This window comes from Thalassophryne amazonica, chromosome 13 (assembly GCF_902500255.1).
Source record: "Thalassophryne amazonica chromosome 13, fThaAma1.1, whole genome shotgun sequence".
Lineage (NCBI taxonomy): Eukaryota > Metazoa > Chordata > Actinopteri > Batrachoidiformes > Batrachoididae > Thalassophryne > Thalassophryne amazonica.
In genome coordinates, this window is record NC_047115.1 from 40,398,364 (window position 1) to 40,416,529 (window position 18,166).

Consider the following 18,166-nt stretch of genomic DNA (forward strand, 5'->3'; position numbering starts at 1 on the left):
GCTGCTATAGACTTAGACTGCTGGGGGGTTCCCATGATGCAATGAGTGTTTCTTTCTTTCTTTCTCTTTTTGCTCTGTATGCACCACTCTGCATTTAATCATTAGTGATTGATCTCTGCTCCCCTCCACAGCATGTCTTTTTCCTGGTTCTCTCACTCAGCCCCAACCAGTCCCAGCAGAAGACTGCCCCTCCCTGAGCCTGGTTCTGCTGGAGGTTTCTTCCTGTTAAAAGGGAGTTTTTCCTTCCCACTGTCGCCAAGTGCTTGCTCACAGGGGGTTGTTTTGACCGTTGGGGTTTTTACGTAATTATTGTATGGCCTTGCCTTACAATATAAAGCGCCTTGGGGCAACTGTTTGTTGTGATTTGGCGCTATATAAATAAAATTGATTGATTGATTGATTGATTGATTGATTGATTGATTGATTGATTGATTGATTGATTGATTGATTGATTGGGCCATGCTACAAACATAAATTACAGAACAATTCACTAAACGAATATACAAGAAATACTGTTGGTGCACAGGACAGGAGGGTCTCCAGCACAAATACCACACCAATCTCTGGATGGAGCTGCACCTTAATCAGAGAGAGAAAAAAAAACAGAATCAGGCATCAGAAAGACAAGAAATACTGTATAATTTGCCAGCATTAAACAAGAAAAACAGGAAATACTAAGGTGATCACCGGCCACTAACCCTAAGCTTTACTAAAAGACCCAGAATTTAGGTAAAGTTGAGGCTGCGGCACACTCCGTTTCCCAGTAAAATGAATTAAAAGAGTAAAAAGTGAAGAACTATACTATACCAGTATGCTAGCCATACAAAAGGGAAAATAAGTGTGTCTTACGTCTGGACTTGAAAGTCTCCACAGAATCTGACTGTTTTATTGATGCGGGGAGATCATTCCACAGAACAGGGGCATGATAAGAGAAAGCTCCATGACCCACAAACTTCTTATTCACCCTAGGGACACAAAGTAGTCCTACACCCTGAGAACGTAAAGCCCAGGCCGGTACGTAAGGTTTAGGGTTAGTCAGCTAGGTAGGGAGGTGCCAGTCCATGAACAATTTCATAGTCTAGTAGCAGAACCTTAAAATCTGATCTCACTGGGTCAGGAAGCCAGTGATGCCAAAAAGGGTGTAATGTGGTCCAACTTTCTGCTTTGTGTCAAAACTCTGGCTGCAACATTTTGAACCAGTTGGAGAGCCCTAATGTTGGACTGCGGTAAACCAGAAAATAGAACATTGCAGTAGTGCAATCTAGAAGAGATAAACGCATGGATCAGGGTCTCAGCATCAGCCATAGACAGGATAGGATGAATCTTTGCTATATTTCGCAGGTGGAAGAAGGCAGTCCTCATAATATTACTAATATGGAGGTCAAAGGACAATGTAGGATCAAAAATGACCGCAAGGTTCCTCACTTTATCAGTGTAATGTATGACACACGAGCCTAGGCTAAGCGTTAACTGATCAAATTGATGCCGATGTCTCACTGTACCAAGAACCATCATTTCAGAGTTTAAAAGTAGGAAGTTTCTAGACAAACAACTTCTCACTCAAGGCAATCTTCTAAGGATTTTATGTGAATGAGATTACCAGCAGTTATCGGCATGTATAACTGAGTATCATCAGCATAGCAGTGAAAGGTAATCCCAAAACGCCACAATATGTGCCCAAGGGGTGCTATATAAAGGGAGAAAAGCAGGGGGCTTAAGACGGACCCCTGTGGAACCCCAAATTTCATGTCACTAAGGTTAGAGGTAGTGTTACTGTACAAAACACAGTGAGAACGACTGGTCAAGTATGATGTCAACTATGCAAGGATACTCCCAGTAATCCCAAAATGATCTTCCAGCCTATCAAGTAGAATATGATGATCCACGGTATCAAATGCAGCACTGAGATCTAACAGCACCAGAACCGTAGTGGTGTCCGAATCAATTGCAAGCAGAAGATCATTCACCACTTTAGTGAGAGCTGTGTCTCTGCAGTGGCAGACTGTAGTGGCTCAAAGAGGTTATTCAGTAAGATAGTCCACGAGCTGCTGTGACACCACTTTTTCCAGAATTTTAGAGCAAAATGATAGATTTGATATCGGCCAATAGTTTTTCAATACACTAGGGTCAAGATTAGGTTTCTTAAGTAATGGTTTAATCAATGCAGATTTGAAACATTTAGGAACAGATCCAGAAGTTAAAGAAAGATTAATAATTTCCAGCACAGTCGGCCCAAGAGTGGACCACAGGTCCTTAAACAGTTTTGTTGGTATAGGATCAAATAAACAGGTTGTGCTTTTTGTTGATGTTACGAGTTTTGTCAGCATGCCGAGAGAGATACTCTCAAATTCTGTAAATCTAGGTAATACCTCAGTAATGGCGCCCACCTCAATAGCAGGGTGTAGTGGCTGGGTTGAGGCATGCTGGGATATGTTTAACCTAATGTCTTCTATTTTCTTCTCAAAGTAATCCAGGAAATCTTGTGCTGTAAAAGGAGAGCGAACTACCGGTGGTTGTTCATGAATAAGTGTTGCCACTGTGTCAAACAAGAACTTTGAGTTATAGTTGTTTTTGTTGATCAAGTCAGAGTAATAGGTCCGCTTTGTAGCCAGTAATGCATGCTTATAGTCTAAGATAGCATCACGTGTCGTGGTCCTTCTTTTGGTCGTCTCAGGATGTCCTCTTTTAGATAACACAAACTAATTGCAAGTGATTTGCTAGAAAAGGACACAACACTTTGGAATAATTCAGCCTTAACCAAGATAAAATGCACAGAGTTTTTAAGTTTATTTAAGCCTTCGACACAGAGCTTATACAAACTGAGTCCTCTAGAGAGACTGAATATGTGACGACCGCGCTCATCTATTTATTGGAGACCCGCGGGCATCGCTCCTCCTTCGACTTTTTTATTTATTTCATTCCCAAGACATGGTTTTCTATTGGAAGCGTCCTCTAGTGAACCCTAAGCAGGTGTTAGGCCATTATTTCAATGTGACAAACGCTCCCATTAAAATGTGAAGGATTTACAACTGATTTTTTTTAAAAGACCTTCGGCCACAGGTGCAGCTGGCCTGAGGCCCCCTGCACGTGGCCTGCGGGCTCATGGCCACAGGTGCAGCTGGCCTGAGGCCCCCTGCACGTGGCCTGCAGGAAAGCACCTAAAAGGCCTTGGAAAGCCCCTGACAGACCGAATGACTAATAGAGCCCTTTTTTTTTGGGTTGAACACCTGCTAGTTCAGCCAGAGGACATACAGTTCAGATCAGGACACTTGATAGTTCATCACAGTTCAAATACGGACCTAGAAATTCTTCTACAGTCCCTCCTCTGGGACTCGAAAGAGTCCCATTACATCAACTATACTCTTGGGTTGTTTACTGACAAGACATCTTCATTTGTGCATTGCAATAATAAAAAAAGAAAAACACATCACTCGACTTACTGATAACTCTGGTGCGGATATGAATATAAGTGATACTTCACACGGTAAATATATTTAAGTGTAAGTGCAGGTGAACCTACATACTAAGGCACAAGGTGATCAATTAGCTGGATTATATCAACGCAAGGTGACATTCAAACATTGAGTTTTGGTGTAATTCAAGGCACTTAAAATGGCCACATAAAACAAGTTACATCAACCTCTTAATCATGGCAAAGTAAAGGCCTTACATTGACATTAGTGCAACCAATCATCTTCTGGCGTCTATTGTCTCACTCAACCAGAGGCTCCAACCCATTATACTTGGTTCTACATATTATTTTGTTAAAGCGTCACACATTTATTATTTAAATGCATCAAATAACCCCTACGTTACCACTATTTAGTCAATCAATCAAGAAACTATTCTAAGGTTGCGCAGCTATATCTAGTTAAATGATAACCACAATAAATGGTTTCCCTTCATGTCCGTCCTTAAGTCATTTGCCTTAGTCAATCATATAATGGTTTTCATTATGGGCCATTTCTCTACATTTTCCACTTTGTTTTTCTTCTTTTTCAGCATGTTTTCTAATGCCCTTTTTGGCCAGACGCCAAATTTAGGCGATGCATGTCTCTTAAGGCATGCTATAATTAAGAAAAAGGGGTCCCTATGGTGCATCTTTACTACTAAATCTCCAAACACGCTGTGTAAGGGTCCCCTTTTTATAACTTTGCAATGTGATATCTATGTGTATGCATTTAGCTTTATCTGTGTTACGCAGATGATGGTAATGACAGACATTTACCCGACCTTCGTTACTAACATATATCCTTCTTTGTTTTTTTATTTACACTCAGATTTCTGAAACCAGTCCGTAATTCAAACTCAAGAACCAAGGTCATCGTCCGTTTTCAGTGCCATTACGTCAGTCCGCGCTCCTCAGCATTTACTCAGCGTCTGAAGTTTTGGGAGAAGTTGGGGAATATGGGGAGGTTGGCCTTTCAGGGGTAGTGGGGGAAGGATCAGGAATTCTGGCTTTCAGACAGTCGCGCAGTTCTCTGATGGATCTTTCCAGCTCCTTGTGCTACTTGGCCAGGTTGTACAGGGCCCCCAGAGAATTCTTGCCCACATTCAGGGTGGTGGTGGCCAGCCCTAGATGTTCCCTCTCCATATGCTCCATCATGCTGGCTAGCATGTCCATACTAGACTGAAGACCACACAGTTGAGTATGGAGGCTCTCCTGAGCACAAATGATGTTGGCATTGTCACGGTGTATCCTTAACATGTATGCAGCTGTCTGACTCAGTTGTGGCATGAGTTCCTCAAATAGTCCATGGGGAATGTGATTTGTGAGGGGCAGGAGCTGCTCCAAGGTTTTTGGAACAGACTCTTGTGGAAGACAAAGCTCTCGAACCAAGATTGCCATGTCCTGTGGGGTGACCATGACCAGATTAAGGTTGTGCAGTCCAGGGGACAGGAAGTACAAGGGGGAAGGCATTTCGTGTGTGGGGGGGAGTATTGCTGATGTCGCTCGGGCAAGTGGCTGGGACACTCTGGGCATTTAGCAGCCTGTACAAAGCTCCCTTCTGTCCTGGTCAGTGAGTTCGACTAAGGTCCACCCCTGCTGATCCTCCTCCAGAGGTACTGGGCTGATCGGAATATCTCTCCTGCCTTGGGGGTGGAAAGCTGGGGACAGGTCCTAGCAGTGAATTGGGTCTAGGATGCACTCGGGCGGTTGCTGCATATGGCCGACCTTGGCTGCCTCCCCTGGAGGGTATCGTTGCCACTGGCACATGTGACTGTCTCCATGGCATCTGCGGAAGGGGTGTGTTCCTGAGTCCAAAGGGTCCTTCAGGTGATGGTGGAGTCCTCGGGCTGACTCTTGCTGCAGGCAGATTCTGTGAAGCCATCATCGCCAGGTGCTGGAACGATGAAGATCCTTCTGTTGCCAACTGGTTTAGCTGCTGGATGGATGGCGGCTGTGGCGACCAATCATGGCTCGACCGTCCCTCCTGTATATCCTCTTCTCCAAACAGTTCTGAGAGTCCAAGCAGACTTGATAGAGGCAGATCAGGCATAAGTCCCTGATCAGGGGAGTCTGGTCTCTCAGCCATACTCCTGTGTCCTATTAATATACATATACGTTCATTATTACAGCTCCATGTCATTCTTTCAGATACTGTCTATCCTATCCCTCATTGTTGTGGGTGCATGTGTGTGAATGTAAATGTGCGTGCATGTCTTCTTCCTCGTCTACAATATCACCAAGCATGGTCCATCCCAGTCCTCCCTATCTGGGGTATACGCCACAATATTAGGTAGCTGGGGGCTGTCGGGGAGGATAATTGGTATTTCATCCATTTCCATATATTCTGGTTCTCTGTCTATTTCGTTTGTGCTTTCTTCTAAAGCTTGGACGGCTAACAGTGGGAGCTGTCCTACTGTGGATGTAATCAATTTATTGACCAGAAATTTTATCAAGGGAATACCACAACATATTACCAGCAAGACCGCCACCCCTGTTAGTGCCAAGATTACACCTATCTGATATAACCAGTCTTTCCATGATATCCACCCTCTCCTTAGAGCCCCAAACAGTGAAAATAGTGGTCCAATATTCATTCCATTCCCTACAATGTATCCAGAATCGTCAGTTTCATTTCTCCCTCCTATGGAGTTACTTAATAGTTCCTGTTGCATCTCTTCAAGTGTGATTAAGAGCTCTGTCAAATTTCCGTCTTCCCCTGTACGCATGGGAATAGCTGTGCAACATTCGGTGGCTTTGATCATAATACAAACTCCTTGTTCATCAGCCATCATCATCTCGATAGCTAATCTATTTTGCATTGTCATTAGTGAGGTGGCGTGCAGTTGTTCGGTTAAGGCTCCTACAGCTGCCAATATCCAATTCAAATATCTTTGTTGATTATACCACAAGTAATTAATCCACTGCACCTCCTGGAACCTAGAACAGATTTTTGGAGTAACCCCGAACAGAGCCAATGCCCATCCCCATTTATCCGCGCCTTCATCTGCTTTAACTCTGCTACTGTCTATGGCTTCTAATTGTCGGGGTATCCCTTCTGGTATCCCGTTTCTTACTGTGATGTTGTAGTCTGTTTTAAACGTCATTATTCCTCTTTTCTTACGAAGTTTCTGTGGCATGGGTTGTATTGAATTTGGCATTTCAATTACTGTTATTGCTCCTGTGAGCATCACAGGAGCACAAAGGCCTTTCCAATTAGGGGACAGCGATGACAGGAGTTTCCTTTTTTGTCCGCATATCCAAAAGATGTCAGCCAAGGGTACCGTTCCCTTAGCTAAATTTGGAGTGGATACCCATGAAGCATGGGTGAGATTCAGTCCAATTACAGACCCCCCTGTGGCCGGTACTATTTGTTCACACTGTATGCCTGCTGCTGGCAGGGTGTGACAGACGGTAATGTTCCATGCTGTTTTGGCCGGTTTGTATTCTTGCTGCTTTTGCATACACTGTATGTGGTGTTTTGCCTGGGTCGTCCCTACCTGCCAGTCGCTTATGTATTGTGCTACTAAGCCTTTAGCTATACAGAATGGGTGTATCATCCCTTTCTCTATTTTAATCATAGGTGGAACGGTTCCTTCTGTACTTAGGGGCACTGGACAAAGTTTACTGTCGGCAGCATATTTTTCATCACCTACTGCCATTTTCATAACACATTGTGTATAGCATTCTGCTTGGTCTGAGTTATGTTGGGGGCTCCTATAACAGTTGTTGATATCAGGTAGGGGTTTAGCCTGAGGTATCACACCCTTCCGGTGACAGGCTATGCAAGGCTTTTCACTGATCTGCCTAGCCGAAAATTTCAACCATTGGTAAAATAAATTGGTCTTCAACCCTTGTGTGCGGGCTAGGTCTGTACTGGGATCCCATCTCCCTAAGTGACTGCTTGTTTCTAGGCTTCTAAATGTCCTCTTTTTCCTTGGTTTGATTTTTACCCATTTTGTGGCTTCATGTACTGTAACAGTTACGTCTTGCTTGGTTTCCCTGCATCCTCTTTTATCACAAATTACCTCTATGTTGAGTGTTCCCTCCTCTTCACATTTGATGCTAATGGCTTCGCCTAATATGTAATCCCCCAGCTTTCCCTGTATTCCTATGTTCTTGTAGGCTTTTGATTTAATGTATATCAAATTATATGTTTTTCCTGTGTTTAGAATGCCTTGTTTAGTTGCTATTGCGGCCATGGCCACGGCACAGTCCGTTGTATGTTTTGGACGTCTATGTTCTCCCATACTAACCACCAGTAGTATTGTCAATCCCTTAAATAATTCCTTAATCATTGTTCTGGTGACTGTTGAGATGTGCTACTAGATGTGCTACTGAGTGAGCCGTCGCTAGATGAGCTGTCACTAGGGATGTGTGGTGTATCTGTGCTTTGTCTGGGTTGTACTTCCTGCGGTTCTTCTGTCGGTAAATCTACTGAGTTGCTGTCCGAGTCTGATGTCTCCTGTGGCCTGTCTATCTGTCGGTCTGTATTTCTGTCTGTCTGTTGGCCTGCGTCTCCAGTTGTTTCTGAGTTTGCATCTGAGTCTGTCGCTGCTCTATCTGGCAGGGATCCACTACTCTCTGAAGCTGTGCGTCGTCTTTGTTCAATCAGTCTCTGTGAGCGCCTTGGCCGGTGTTCGCCTGGCTGCAGGGAGGCGTGGCCTTCCCTCGGTGCTGCTTCTGGCTGCAGGGAGGCGTGGCCTTCCCTCGGTGCTGCTGTAGGGTCTCTGGCTTCTCTTGCTTCCCCCCTTGGCCCGGCGGCTCTGCCAAGACGAGCTTGCCGAGGCCGCAGGGGCGCTGGGCCACCAACCCTACAGCAGTGGTTTAAATGAAACCAAGTGTCCTTACCGTCTACTTTGACTGCTGTATGTGAGGCAAGAATAACTTTAAAAGGACCTTCTCGGCGGGGCCTGTCCCACTTCTTTTTGAACACTTTGACGTAAACCAGATCACCAGCTGGATGCTCTGATTTTCGAGTGGAATCTCTGCTTCTCTGTCTTCTGTAGCACCTTTGACCTGCAAAAAGATAGTTTTGTGTATTTGGGTTAACTGTCTCAGATAATTATGCCATTCGTCTTGTAGCTGCTCCAGCGATGGTCCTTCGTAGGGTCCTCTCAGGTATGGAATAGGCATCGGCCGACCTGTAAGAGCTTCAAATGGTGTCAAATGGGTTAGTCGGTTACTTTGTGAGCGCATTGACAATAAAGCAAGCGGCAACGCATCCAGCCAGGTTAGTTTGCCATTGCTGTCTGCTATGATTTTTGCTAGTTTGTTCTTTAAAATGCCATTAGCCCGTTCCACCGCCCCATTTGATTGAGGGTGATAAACACACCCAAACTTCTGTTTGATACCCAATTGTTTGAATGTTTCTTGTGTAACCTTAGCTACAAAAGCCCTACCATTGTCAGATGAGATAGTATCTGGAATGCCAAATCTTGGAAAGACGTCTCGGCACAGGAATTTGGCTACCGTTTTATGGTCTTGATTTGCAGAGGCTACTGCCTCAATCCATCGGCTGAACCTGCATATCACTACCAAAACATATCTCATTCGTTTAACTCGGTTTTCAGCTCCCATGTCTATGAAATCCATCATAAGATGTCTGAATGGCCCATCAGGGACCGGAATGTGGGCTAAAGGGGCTGTGAATGATTTCCGGACATTATACTGTGCACATACCTCACACTCATTCAACAAACGGTCCACTGTAGCTGCCATATATGGTGACCACCAGACAGCTTTTAGTTTGTTCATAATTTGGACTCGCGAACAATGATCGGGTCCGTGGGCCCAAATGATTGCATGTCGTAATAAATTGGTGGGTAACACAAAATGTCCATGACTACTGCGCCACAGCTTGTCCGCTGGCCCCTGACTGCGTGTCTCAATAGCGCCTCGTTTAACCCACATTCGTTTTTCTTCTCCACTGGCCCTACTTTGAGCCACTATCAGTGCGTCAAGTGAAACCAGTGGGGCACAATCTTGGATGGTTAGCAGGGGAAACATATTTTCCCCTTGTGCTCCTTTGCGAGCTGCGTCATCTGCTAGGTTGTTACCTTGAGCTATGATGTTATTATTCTTTTGATGACCTGCACATTTAATGATGGCTACCTCAGACGGTAATTGGAGAGCTTGTAACAGTTGGGAAATCGCTTCTCCATGAGTGACAGGGGTGCCATCTGCTCTCAGGAATCCCCTTTGTTTCCAAATGTTTGCATGTACATGACATACGCCATAAGCGTAAGGCTGAGTCTGTGTAGATATTAACACGTTGATCTTTAGCTATCTGGCAAGCCATAGTTAAGGCTTTGATTTCTGCCAGTTGAGTTGAACAAGGCTGATCAATTCCTTGGGACTCCAGTAATTCAAAGGTCTCGCCATCCGTGTTTAATCTAACAATCCCCATACCCGCATGCAATCCCGCGGCATCCCGAAAGCATGAGCCATCCACGAACAGGGTTAGATCTGCATCTATGGCGTGATTATACAAATGTTCTCTGGCTCTCAAAAATTTCTCTGTCTCTGTCACACAGTTATGTGGAGTACCATCTAACGGTGTGGTCAATTTGGTGGCGGGATTCACCGTGTGACAACGTTGTATTGTTATTTCTGGAGCGGACAACACAACTTCATATCCAGTGCGTCTAGCTTGTGTTAAGACAAAACGCTGACTGGTTAGCAGGGCATGTAACTGATGCGACGTGTACAACGTTACTGCATGTCCCATGATTATGGATGATGCTTTTTGAAATGCAAAGGCAGCTGCTGCTAGACCCTGATAGCATGGTGGCAATCCTGTTTCAATGTTGTCAAGCTTTGTGCTATAATAGGCCAATGGTTGTTTTCCTTCATTTGTTTCCTGCATTAGTACAGCACAAGCATAACCAGCTTTTTCAGTAACATACAAATGGAAAGGTTTCCCATAATCTGGGTTACCTAACGCGGGAGCAGATTGCATGTCTGTTTTTAGGGCCTCAAAAGCTCCCGTTGCCTCATCTGTCCAGACAAGGAGAGCTGCATTGCTTGTTTGCCCCACTGCTCTAATCATGGCACGCAAAGGTGCAGTTTTTATAGCATAATCACAAATCCACGGCCGACTGTACCCTGCCATCCCAAGGAATGAAAGCATCTGTCCCACTGTTTGGGGTTTGGGAGCCTTGATTATAGCCTCCACTTGGCTTGGGGCTATACATCACGTGGTCCCACACAACTGTCTTCCCAAGTATTCTACTTGTCGTTTGCAGAACTGCAATTTGTCCTTACTTACTTTACTCCATCTGCCAATGCATGCAATACAATTAATGAATCTTTTTCACACTGTTCTTGAGTCTCTGATGCAATAAGGAGATCATCCATATATTGCACCAATGTACTGGGTATGTCAAGGTGTTGTAAATCTTCAGCCAGGACTTTGTTAAAGATGGCTGGGGACAGGTTCAGTCCCTGAGGTAGCCGTGTATACGTTAGCTGTTGTCCCAGAAATGTGAATGCAAACAAATGTTGTGAGTCTGGGTGCACAGGCACACTGAAATAGGCTGAACACAGATCGATTACTGTGTACCATTTTGCTCCAGCAGGGATGCTTGATAGTATAGTATGCGGATCAGGTACTATAGGTGCATCCATTTCTATTATTGCATTGATAGGACGCAGATCATGTACCAGCCGATACTCTTTGGTATTGTTTTTAGGGATAGGGTAGATAGGAGTATTGCATGGGCTTGCAGTTTTTATTAAAACTCCAGCTGCCATTAGTCCCTTAATTACTGGTTTTATGCCTTCAATAGCCTGAGGTTTTAATGGATACTGCCTTTGGTGAGGCAGTTTTGCTTCCGGTTTTACTTTTATTTTTACTGGTAAGGCTGTTTTTACTAGTCCTACATCTGTTTTGCTTTTGGACCACACCACTGGTGGTATTTGCTCTAACAATTTCTCTTGTTGGGTCGATAACACCATTTGTCCCTCTGGTCTAGGATTGAGCTCCACTTTTTGAGCTATAGCCTCATCATTTACTTTTAAGTTAATTCGTACAAACTGCTGGTCTTTTGACAGATGGACTTTCCATGTTTTGCCATTCTTCAACTTCTGAGGCTGTCTTTACCATTGGACCTAGGTCATGGGATTCGTACTTTTCTGAGACTAAAAGGGTCACATGAGGCGTGGCATTCGGCACTTGATACCATTGTTGTTCAGCTGAAGTTAGCTTGACAGAAGCTGCGGCCCCTTGGGGGCCTAAATAAATTTCTGTGGTGGTTATGTGAAACAGCCGTTGATTCATCAATACATCCCAGCAGCATGCATAGTCAGTTTGTTCTTGTTTGGCATCAAACATCAGGGTGACATGTAAAGGTAAACTAGGTGTATATACTACTTCATAGTGTTGTTCTGCCCAGGGCTTCCATTTTTCCCATTCCAGTTGAAGATTTGAATTTTCTGGTTGTAACTTCAGCCAGTATACCATGGGTTGCACAGTTCGGACCTTGTTTTCCATGTCCATAAGCACCATAATGTTGGCAAGTGCTTCGTCAGGAAAGTGTATTTGCAGTCCTTGATGGGTACACACTATCTGGGTTTGTAGCTTACATAAAATGTCTCTTCCCAGCAAATTCACAGGTGTATTTTGTGAGTATAACAGGGATGCTTCAATTGTTTTTCCTGCAATCGTTACAGGAAGTGGGCGTGTAAAAGGTATTATTTGAGTTTTCCCAGAGAAGCCGATGGTCTTAATTACAGACCCAGAGAGGGGGAGATGAGCGCCCATTTTCCCTATGCAAGAGTATGTTGCCCCTGTATCCACCATGAAAGGGAAATCTCTGTTTTGTATATTAACGGTGACGGTTGGCTCTTCCTTAGGTATCATAGAAATAGCCAATGCCACCGTTTCCCCCTCTGTCTTCTCTAGGCCCCCCTATTGCCAATAGGCAGAGGGTCCAACCCAAGGTCGGGCCGGACAATTTCTCATTCGATGTCCAGGTTGTCCACAGCTCCAACACTCATTAGAGGGTTGATCCCATATTGGGGGTGTTGATCCCATAGGCGGTCCCGCTTGACTGTTCCTGGGAGCTGAGTTGTGGAATCTGCTTCCAAATGAAGGTTGGCGAGATCCTCTTCGCCACCCTCCTCTTTGACCTTGAAAGTTCCGTGACTCTCCTCTCCACTCATGACTGTAGGTGGGTCCATTCCCGGGTGTGCCAGTGCTATGGTAGTGATAGTGATGCTCCACTGGTGCTGAGACTTCTCCTGCAGCAGTGCTCCCTGCTGCTCCCTGGGGGCTCTGTGTGGCTGTTACCACAGGTGCCTGTATGGTGGCAGCAGTGTTTGCCGTAGGGCCCGTGCTTGCCGGCTCAGAAGGAACAGGGGTCATCATTGGTGCCTGGGTCTTTGTTTTTTCTTTCTTGCCTTTGGTTAGTTCTCCCAACTGCATCTGCACCAATTTTTTCATCAGGGATTTTGCTGCATCTTCTTCTTTTTGTTTTCTTTCTTGTAGATTTCAAGATGGTGACAAATATGCTCAGAGTATAAGCCCAATTCATTTTCGATAGTCCCACAACTCCATCTAGGGCTTTCTGAACCTCATCTGGTAGAGCCTTTTTTACAGTTATTTTAAACAGGATTTCAGTTGCTGGAGAATGGTTCCATGCATTTCCTGTTTCCTCCGCCCATCTTTTCTGGAATCGGTGCAGGAACTTCTTTGGGCACTCTTCAGGTGTCCACTCCTCATCATCCAATTTAGAGGGATCCAAGACCTCAGGGTACTTTCTTCTCAGTCCTTCCCACATGGAGTTTCTATAGCGATTAAAGGGGACTTCATCATGTTGATTAGAGCCCATCATCTGTGTTAGTCCAACCTTTCCTGCTAATTCTTCAGTGTCATGTTTTCCCATTACATGCATTAGCAAGGCTTTTATGTCACCTAAAGACAAGGTTACCCCTGCAGTGCCTTCTTCTAAGGCAGTTATCCATCTCCCAGCTCCTTGGGTGATGTCTGGCAGCCTGTTGGCCAGCCCCACCATGTCTGTCCAGCTCCATGGGGTATACACATGATGACCATTCCTGACCACCAGTGGGCATATGAGGTCTTCGTCCTCCTCTTCTTCTGTGGGGACTCCATACTGTCTTCCAGATCGAGTGCGACTGACTGGTTCCAGGTGGTCCATCCAGTTGGTTATATCCTGTTCTAAAGCCGCTATGTCTTTGGCTACACATTGTTGTCGTTGCCTGAGTCGGGCCTCTTTTGCACTCTCAATGATGATCTCACCAGAAATCTTTCGGGTGGGTGGCTCTATAATGTGATTCCCTTGATTGGGCGTCGATTGTTGTAATATTCTTCTTTCCTCGGCGTCCCTATGTCTTTGTATTCTTTCCTTCGCTAGCCGAAGTTGCTGAGCTAGTTCTTCATTATCTCTTCTGGCCAGATCCAGTGTGTCACAGAAGCTCTTGTGCCACTCTTTGGAGCCTCTATAGCCTGAGAAGGTCCAGTCGGTTGACTTATGGTGGGAGGGGACGGTTTTCAGTGGACCTCGATGTGCAGGTGGAGACTTCAGGTCTTTCTCTCTATCTTCGTCTACCTCAGTGTTACTGTTATATGTGTCTCCCCCTGCTGGTCGTGATGGGAAACCACTTACTTCTGGACTTGGAGACCTTGTATGATCCATCTGACAGATCGAGGACCTGTCTCCTTGTGGCTCCCGAGCTTTTAGTGTCAGTGTGAATTTGCCCTCCACATCCATGCCTTGGTCCTCTTCACGAGTTCCTAATATAAATTGTCCAGCTGTCTTTCCCATATCATGACGTTTATATGGGGGTGGCTCTGCTTCCCAGCTCGGTGCACTGGCTTTAGTGTCTTTGGATCTTTCCTCTGTCATTTTTTCTCTTTTCTGCTGTAGCCTCTGCGCTTCCTGCTTGAACAAGGCCAAAACTTCTTTTTCTTCAGTGCGTTTTTTGTTGTTATTCACGTTCTTCTGCTGATCTTTAATTTCTTTTTTCTGTATTTCTACCGCAACTGCTTCACACATCACCGGATCAAATGATCCCTCCAAAGGCCATTGCCTGCCCCCATGTGACCTTTTGTGCCACTTTCTCATACATTGGTTGGCCTTAATGCGTTTTCCTGGATATTTTCTTAGTACTAAGTCTAGCGGGGTACTTTCCCGACCTTGACCTTGAGAGTTACCCATGTAACCCTGACAAACACTATGTGAGATGTTTCTATGGTGTTCTGGTAGTCCCTCAGGGGCTGTCCTGATCCAGACCAATAGCTTGCCGGCTGTAACACCTGTTTTGTATTTTAAACCCTTAAAAGGATTAAATTTCCAACTGTTATGCCCGTCTTCTTTTTCTTTAACTAAATATGAAAATTTACCTGTTTCCCACCGAACCTTCCTTGGGACCACAGTCAGAGTCAACCTAGGAAACAGTTCTTCACCTGGATCGGTTGGTAGTGTTATTAAATGATTTAATGGTATGCTAATTTCTTTATTAGGATCAGCACAAAGCAGCTCCAGCCACAGAGTTAAACCCTGATGCCACAGACGTCTTATCAGCAGCTCCCAATTAATTAGAGGGAATTGTTCTTTCTTTTGCTTCAGATTGATTACCTTAGTAATCTGCCATAATTTCTGATTGATCTCTTGTTCGTCCTGCCAATGTTCTGCTCCTACACTGTCAAAATAGGTCCTTTCCAGCCAAAATGTGTCCTGATTCCCTGGGTTTCGATGTCTCCGTCAGTCAAGTAATGTTCTGGGAGTATTATTTCATCATCACTTAAGTCTCCCATCAAAGACTGTCCCAAGCATTGATCAGTCTGTTAGCTTTTTCACTATAATCTAAGATTTAACTTTTTTGATTTATAACCAACTTTATTTATTTAATCCTCTTACAACCCTAACACTTCCTAATGTCTTTGCTCCCGACTATCTATTTTTCCTTCTAGTTTTCTTTCTTTGAAATAATATCTACCTTCTCTGTATTTACATAGCAGTCTCTTCTCCTGTCTTTTTCTTCACTGTCTCTGTTTCACACTTTCCTCTCTGCCTGTCATGCACCTCCCAAGTCCTTCTGTTGGGTCTAAACGTCTCCTCCTCCTCGTACTCTTCACATTAATCTTGTATGTCAGCCAGCCTGCAAGCCCTCACAGCTTTGCCTGCAACTCCCCGCTTACTCTCCGCTCTCCCACACACCAATCTTCAAAAGCTTTATACACAAAATTATTAAAAACAACTTTCTATATATCTCTATCTAGACTTCTGCCACCCTTTACTCCGCGGCTTTAAACAACCTTTTTATTCACTTAACACCAGTGTGTTCTGTTTAAGTATGTATCTCTTCTTCACGTTAGACAGCTCTCCGGCGTTGCAGCAACTCATATATTATTTTTTAACAGCCCTCTTTGAGCGTACAATATTCATTTACTTCTACGCCTTACCGCGCCTCGCGTGCGTATCCTGTGCTTAATATATTATTTTTCACAAGCTCCTCTCTGAGCATACAATATTTCATTTATTTCTACGCCTTACCGCGCCTCGCGTGCGTATCCTGTGCCTTTCTGCACTTTCTTCTACTTTTTTCACTACTGAGCTCCTCGTGAGCTTAATGTGCCTTTGCACTGAAACTACTCTCTTTTTCTTTCTTATAAAAAACTCATATTACTGTGTACTTAATTACTTATTCTTCTCCCACGCCCCACAAGCGTGTATTTGGTGCCTTACTGCACTATTTTCTGCTTCATTAATTCTCATGTATTCTGCACTAACTCTTCATTCATTTTTTTTTTTATAGTTTTTCTCTTTTCTTAAAAAATGACGTCCTTTATTGAGCTCTTTTACTTACTGTCAGCTGTGCTACTTTGCACTTTTCTCTTTAAATCTCTTTAACACGTATGGTATTTCTACTGCGCCCCCTCAGGCGCTTATCTTGTGCTTCCTCTGCACGTATTCTCTGTTAAACTCTTTTTCTTACTTATTTCACTTCAGTCTCTGTTAAACTCTTTAAATAACCTTGTATTACCTTGTATCTATTTGTCAGTATACTCCCCTAAATTAACCCCTACAGCGCATGCTATCAGCCGGCACGTTAGTAACGAATTTCAACACCAATTATTCCCCAAGCATCCAGGTTAGTTCTCCATGCACTCTTTTCCGCACCAGAGTTCATGAACATTCCTGACCTTTCACTCACACAGACATTCTTTTTCCCGGGAACACACACATCTTCTGAGCATTTTATCTACAAGGCCTGATAATTTTCAATCTTATCTTTTTTTAGTCTCTTATCAATTTTCTTAGTCCAGGTTCTTTTGGGTAAGAGGCAATTAAAAATATCACCTGTCAACTTGGGCGGAAATCCCGACTCACTCCTCCAGATCGTGCAGAAGTTATAAAAGGTTTCTGCTTACCTTTTAGTCGTGATCACTGTTATTTACGGTCTGGAGGGATGAGCTGGACTGCCCCAGGCTGCCGGAATGCCCCTGGACCCTCCTGAAGCTGGCTCGCCAAGTTCTGTCGTGGTCCTTCTTTTGGTCGTCTCAGGATGTCCTCTTTTAGATAACACAAACTAATTGCAAGTGATTTGCTAGAAAAGGACACAACACTTTGGAATAATTCAGCCTTAAGCAAGATAAAATGCACAGAGTTTTTAAGTTTATTTAAGCCTTCGACACAGAGCTTATACAAACTGAGTCCTCTAGAGAGACTGAATATGTGACGACCGCGCTCATCTATTTATTGGAGACCCGCGGGCATCGCTCCTCCTTCGACTTTTTTATTTATTTCATTCCCAAGACATGGTTTTCTATTGGAAGCGTCCTCTAGTGAACCCTAAGCAGGTGTTAGGCCATTATTTCAATGTGACAAACGCTCCCATTAAAACGTGAAGGATTTACAACTGATTTTTTTTTAAAGACCTTCGGCCACAGGTGCAGCTGGCCTGAGGCCCCCTGCACGTGGCCTGCGGGCTCACGGCCACAGGTGCAGCTGGCCTGAGGCCCCCTGCACGTGGCCTGCGGGAAAGCACCTAAAAGGCCTTGGAAAGCCCCTGACAGACCGAATGACTAATAGAGCCCTTTTTTTTGGGTTGAACACCTGCTAGTTCAGCCAGAGGACATACAGTTCAGATCAGGACACTTGATAGTTCATCACAGTTCAAATAAGGACCTAAAAATTCTTCTACACACGCCACGCAAGGTGGAATACTTCTAATTTTGAACTACGCCATTTCCATTCTAGACGTCTAGCCTTATGCTTGAGGTCACGCAGGTAATCACTGAACCAAGGTGACTGTGTTTTGGGGGAGCGCGGTTTTAACACAGGTGGCGCAATCATGTCGAGTGTAGTTTTGAGCACTGAGTTTAAACTATCCACAAGTCTGTCTAGTGATTGGGTATTTGCCAAATGTGAAGCTAAGACATCAGGCAGTGTAGCTTCGAGTTCAGTCTTAGTTGAGGAGTTGATGCATCGCCGTAGTGATATATAAGGTTGTTGTTCCACTAAACACGGCAGCGAAGCTGTTAAATTAATAAGTGAGTGATCAGAGACCACTGATGTAAGAGGCATGATGTCAATATTCGTGACAGCAATACCACGTGCGAGAACCAAATCCAGAGTATTTCCACGAATGTGTGTTGAATCCAGAATGCATTGCCGAAATCCTAATGCATCCACAATTTCCATAAATGATTTGCAGAGGGGATCAGAAGGCTTATTTATATGAACATTAAAG